This window comes from Sus scrofa, chromosome 1 (assembly GCF_054392235.1).
Source record: "Sus scrofa isolate SSC_HxYL_T2T_F1_AM1 chromosome 1, Sscrofa_HxYL_maternal_Yorkshire_Landrace_v2.0, whole genome shotgun sequence".
NCBI lineage: Eukaryota > Metazoa > Chordata > Mammalia > Artiodactyla > Suidae > Sus > Sus scrofa.
In genome coordinates, this window is record NC_139383.1 from 56,749,885 (window position 1) to 56,756,614 (window position 6,730).

Here is a 6,730-nt window from a genome sequence, read left to right on the forward strand (position 1 = left end):
CTGCTAGCCACAGCCACAGCCACAGCAACACCAGATCTAAGCCGTGCCTGCAACCTACACCACAGCTCATGGGAATGCTAGATCCTTAACCCACTGAGTGAGCCCAGGGATCCAACCTTCGTGGTTTCATTACCACTGAGCCACAGCGGCAATGCCTTAAGAGATGTCATTTATTCTCAATATTCAGTGAGGATGCTACTTGGATTTCTTTTCAATTCTTTAATATCCACCATTAATTCTCTTTCCCTGGAGCAATTACTCTGATTGTCCAGCTAGATCTTCTTCTGGACTAGCTCCTGATTCTCCTCAAATGCCTGGTGATTTTTCTAACAGTTGTGCATATTCATAGATTTCAAAGGGGACCCCTCTGCCCCTCTGCTAACCGTGGAAATCGTGCAGGTTAACTTCCCTTGTCTGGCCTGTGCCCAATTTATCATCATGGGAATATAGCCGAACCCCTCACTCCTCTCACTACCTCCCAAACCAGATGAGATCTGCCATCAGATCACACATCCCAAACCACATCCTGATTCAGCTCTTGCCAACTTCCCAGTAACTCTGATTCAAAATCGGGAATCCACAACTTCCTGGGCAAGACGGGAGCAGCCTCATTCAATCTAACAAGCTATTCACTTACCACCATCACTGTGAACTTGTGAGAGTCCCAGAAAAGCTAAGGTGCTGCCAGGGGGCCATAAATGCAACTATATCGCTTAGCCTAACACCTCCCAGTAATACCTATATGTGGAATCTAAAATATGTCACAAAGAGATGTATTTACAAAACAGAAACAGACTTCAGACATAGAAAACAACCTTATGGTTACCAAAGGGGAAATGGGGTGGAGGAGGAATAAATTAGGAGTTTGGGATTAGCAGATACACTACTACATATAAAACAGACAGGAGTTCCTGCTGTGGCGCAACAGGATCGGTGGCATCTTGGGAGCACTGGGACACAGGTTTGATTCCTGGGCCAGCACAGTGGGTTAAGGATTCCGCATTGCTGCAGCTAGGTCTCAACGGTGGCTCAGATCTGATCCCTTACCCAGGAACCCCATATGTTTCAGGGTGACCAAAAGTGAAAAAAAAAAAAAACATAAAACAGATGGACAACAAGGACCTACTGTATAGCACAGGGAACCATATTCAATATCCTATAATAAAGCGCAATGGAAAAGAATATGAAAAAGAGCCTGTGTGTATATATATATATACGTATAACTGAATCAATGTGCTATAGCCAGAAACTAACACAACGTTGTAAATCAATTGTACTTCAATTAAAATATGTGTGTGTGTATATATGTCACCTGTATTTTGAAAGAGAAACTAGAAGCCACCTACCAAGTAGAGACACTAGGTTCCTTGAACTCAGCCTCACATTCTCCTGTCACCACACCCCCTGTGCAGCACAATTAATTGGCACCAGCAACCCACAAGGAAAGTGTGTGCTTGTCAGGAAGCCCTTCACACCTCTCCCTCCGATAAGGTGATGCCAAGAACACAGGTTAAGCCAGTTACTGCCAAAGATAAATGTAGGTGATGTGAACATGAACCTCTCCATCATAGGGGAAGAGAAATAGAAATTTTAGTTACATGGACAAATAACATGTATCGAAATGGCCGCAAAAACCCGGTAGGCGATATGATTCACTTTTCAAATGTGTTCTTTCAAAGGTACAGAGACCTTATGCCCCAAAGCTTTGTTTTCTCCCCCATGTCTGTCTTCTCTGTGAAAATATCCTGCATTATCTTCTATCGTATTGTCAGCCTGACTGCACTTCCCCTTGATCTCTGTTCCCCTTCTGATGGAGCTTTTGAAGAAACATAAAGCCAAGCTTGCTTCAGTCTGGTGGACGCAGAGCTTGGGTTAGAAATCTGACACGTATGTTTCCACAGCGGCTCCATCTCTTACCAACTACGTGACCTTAGGAAATTATCTGACTTCTCTTCTCAGTTTCCTCATCTGTAAAATGTTAAGGACGGTGCCCAAGGCATGGACCACACTGTTCCAAAGAACCAAGAACCAGGGCCCAATTACAGATGAGATGAATAGGAATCCTCTAGTTTTTTAACTGGAGCCTTTAGCAGTTGGAGAATTCCAGATGTTCCTTTCATGTACGCTACCCTGCATGGGTGCTCGGAGGAACACGAAACCTCTGCTGTAATCACATACCTGCTCTCGAGGCGGGCACAGAAGCCCAGGCTGATCAAAATGGAACTTTGAAAAGAAGTGGAATCAAAGTGCCTTTTGCAGAGATCACTCTCCTGGAGGCCATGCCGAAGCTTAATCCCAAATCTTCTCTGTATTCCTCTGCTGGGGGCAAGGGCAGGTGGCAATTTCCCTGAGCTCTGAAAGCCATTTAATCCCCTTCTGGAAACTATTTAAGGTTGCCGCCCTCTGTCCCCCAGGCTCATTTCTTGGGGACAGGAGTATTCAAGGGTATCTTCTAGTTCTGAAAATTCCTGGCTCTGGAACATACCAGGGCCTGCTTTAACATGGGCAGAAATTAAAACGATGTTTTCTTTATTTTCTCTTTTTTTTTTTTCTTTTTACAGCCGCACCTGTGGTATATGGATATTCCCAGGCTAGGGGTCATCAGAGCTGCATCTGCAATCTGCACCCAAGCTTGCAGCAATGCCGGATCCCCTAACCCACTGAACAAGGACAGGGATGGAATCCACATCCTCATAGAGAATATGAATTGAGCCAGAATGGGAACTCCCCAGGGATGTATTCTTAAAAGTAGAATTCGATTTACCAAGCTTGGATGTCTCACCATTACTAATAAGGATATTTTCATGCAGAATTCATGTGCTATATAGGAGGATTACAGATTCCCTTCTTATTTTACTCTACTACTTCTAATTCTTGTTTTTTGTTGTTTTTTTTTGTTGTTGATTTTTTTGTTTGTTTTTTTTTGGGGGGGGGGGGTTTGGCTGCGCCCATGGCATGTGAAGATCTTCATGTCCATGACAGACCAATCCACATGGACTTCACTCTCTGTGGCAAAGTCAATAATGCTCTGTCCTGTTTTTTGTCTTTTGGGGGCCGTGCCCACAGTATATGGAGGTTCCCAGGCTAGGGGTCGAATCGGAGCTACAGCTGCTGGCCTAGGCCACAGTCACAGCAACATGGGCTCCAAGCCAAGCCTGCAACCTACACCACAGCTCATGGCAACACCGGAACCTTAACCCACTGAGTGAGGCCAGGGATCAAACCCAAGTCCTCATGGATGCGAGTGGTTCTTTACCACTGAGCCACAATGGAAACTCCAGGAATGCTCTGTTCTAATAGAACAAACTGTAATCTGTGCCTCTGAATGTCCCAGCCATCTCCAGCAGGGCAGGGCCGTGATGATGTGTCCCATTTCTGGGTGGAATGAAACGGCTGCCTTTCCCTCCTTCCCTGCTTCAGTGGCAAGTGGCATTTCACCTTCCAGAGGGCAGCACCACGTCAGCCAGAGACTCTCAGTGACAAGAGCCAGCCAAGTCCCCCCAGCTGCCACCACCACTTTGGTTCACAATGGATTTGTTGTGTATCCAAGTAATAAGCCACAGGCTATCCGGTTACCACAATAGAACCTAGCCAATTCCACCTAATACATCCTAAAATTCAAACCCTTATTCCTGCTCCAGACTAGGAGAATTTCTGTTCCTTAGACCCAGCAGTCTAAGCCACCCACTCAGAAATGAGAGATGACAGTCACAACAGTGCCGAAATAACATCTGACCAGAATGCACATTGTGTGTGTGCATTAATAGTTGGCAATGTTCACGGGAATTATCTCTGGATAGCAGGATTCTAGGCAAATTTTATTTCTATTCTTTATAAGTTTCTGTATTTTTCCACTTTTCCTCAATGTATATATGCTTTCCTTTTATCATCAGAAAATAGTATTTTTTAAAAAGAAATGTGTTGCATTGATGTCAGCAAAACCTGTTAGGACAGATAGGCATTCCAAAAAAAATGATCCTTCGATGCTGCTCGTACAGTTTGCTTACCCCTCCCTGCCCTGGCTTCCATCTCACCCATCACTGTATGTGCTCACCAAGGTCACCCACGGCTTCCATGTGGGGATGGGGCTCTCATCATTCCAACTGTCTATCATTTGTTTCTCTTATCCTTGCTCTAGAACACAAGCTCCTTGAGGGAGGGTGAAGATCGTATTGAAACAAAGAGTCAGCAGGGCTCTGCCCCCTCTCAAGCCTCTTGGGGAAGACCTGTCCCCAGGCTGCTGTCCTAGTTTCTGGAGACGCCCTGCATTCCTTGGCCTGTAGTTACATGACTCCAGTCTCTGCCTCTGTCTACACACTGCCTGCTCCTCTTTTACAAGGATACATGTGATTATTTGGGGGGCCCACTTGAATAATCCATGATAAACCCCTCCTCTCAAGATCTTTAACAAAAATCACACCTTTTGTCATATAAGGTGCTGGGGATTCGGACACAGACGTATATTTGGCGGGGCTGCCAGTCAACCACTATATCTAGCAGAAGATGAACTCGACATTCCAAATATTTGTTAAATAGATCAGTACATTATAAATACATGAATGGGAATTCCCCCTGTGGCACGATGGAGCACTGGGACGATGCAGGTTCAACCCTGGCTTAGCACAGTAGTTTGAGGATAGGCATTGCCACAGGTGTGGCGCAGGTCACCAGCTGTGGCTAGGATCTGATCCCTGGCTCAGGAACTCCATATGCCGTGGGGAGGCAGAAAAAGAAAAATAAATAAATCAAAAATAAACCAATAAATAAATAAGTGAATGACTCCTCCTGGCTTGCCTCCCTCTGTGAAGTCTGACTTATTCTTCCCAAGGTTTTACTCTTCACGTCTTGTCTGCTCCAAACTCAATTCCTCCCAGTCCTTTCAATACACACTATAACAATATGTCTAGAAAAAACCAATGCATTTGGACCTGAGCTGGAGGTCCTTGACCGGCTAACCCAGTTTTAGCACAGTTCTCTCTGGAAGAGGAAAGGTCTGGCTTTCCCTTTGTCATGTCTGTTGCTTAAAAAGTTAGCAGCACGCTGAACAAATCCACATGAGGCCTATGCCCTTTCCCTCCAGGGGGTGGAAGGATTAATCTCCCTTGGTGATATTTCTTTTGTCTCCAGTCGAGTCAGAGGGAGCTCTCAAACCAGAGTGGATCTCACCAGATGGAAGGCTGGAGGTCCAGGCACTGCCTAACATAGAATCAACACTGTAATTATTCATCACATTAAAGACTCACAGTCATTGAGTAGAGAGGTCTGCTATGGATACCAGTATAAGGACAACTAATGAAGGGAAAGAATACATATCCCTTAGTTAACAGCAAAACCACTGTTCTCCTCTTAAGTGAAACAAATAATCCAGGACAGAAATACCTGTACTTCTTCGGGGATCTTGGATCCCCTCCAGCATCGTCTAAGGCCTGCATTTCTGGTCGACCTGATGCCCTGTATAATGTTGGTGTTATAAACTTAAACCCTGGTTTGGATATAAGACATATATCAAACCTTGAATTTCATATTAGCTTGAATTCCCATCATCTTTGAAACATTGAAGGCCCTAAATAATGAAAGAATGCTTTTGCCAGAGTACAGAATGGGCAGCCCACTCCTCCCCTGTAACTTCCAGTTGAGGACAGAGTGGCCGAATTTCAAGTGCTGCACTCTCCTTGTCCAAACAGATAGGCCACAAAGACATATTGCTACTGACCTGAGTCTTCCCCAAGGAGTCCCCCATAGTTAGAGATCAAAGCAGAGGTCAATCACTCCTACCACCAGGGGAGCCAGAATCACAAGGAGGAAAACACAAGCTAAGTGACCTTTCAGCAATGAGGCAGGTGGAAAGAGGAACAGTTCTCCTTGTGGGATGTGCTGGCAGGGCTGTGCAGAGACCAAGGGCTCCCCGGGGCAGTGAAGAAAGAACCTTGGCGGGGGGGGGAGTGAAGAGGTACTCTTCAGCAACTATGCCTGTCCCTTCAGGCTCCAGGCTGGCCCTGATCCTAACTTCTCCCTAGAGGGTTTGCCATGAAAGCACCCATGCCACTAATGACACACATTTCTCAAGTCACATTCATGTAGCTCTTGCCTTCCTGCACACGCTCAGTCTTTAAGAAAGCTGTTGCAGCTCCTTTTTGGTTTCCAGTTTCTTGCTTCTGCCATCATAGCAGCAAAGCCTCGAGCTGCCAAAAGAAAAGAAAGGAGTCGCCACGCATCCAGTGCGTCGAAATTACTAGTCAATTATGTTAATCTGTCATCTGATTTTTCAAAACTTAAGGTGTCTATTCCTTTGCATATAAAGAGAACAAAACTTGAAGAATGTACACCAAAATGCAAACAGTGGTGCTCTGATGAGGGGTCGCAGAGGAAAAAAAGCACTGATTTTTACAACACTCTTGTTTCCCTTGAATTTTTTGGCAGTAACTCTATATTACTTTTGTAGTTAGAAGAAATTAATCAAGATGGTTTTCTATTTAAAAAATATAAAAGCTGAGCAGGTTCGTTTTTACTCCCTGCTTTGCCCAGGGAATATGAGATGATCACTCTGAAATTGCAATGTGTGAAGAGATGGGTGTGTTTAGGTGTACACGCACACGCACTGCCCAGAATGACAAAGTGTGTATGCAAGGAGGAGCTTGGGGACAACAGAGCCACTGAGGGCTGTTACCTCCCATCTGTAAGAGCCTGAAGTGTGAATGCTTCATCTGCACTCCCTTGAGGGTGTCGAAGA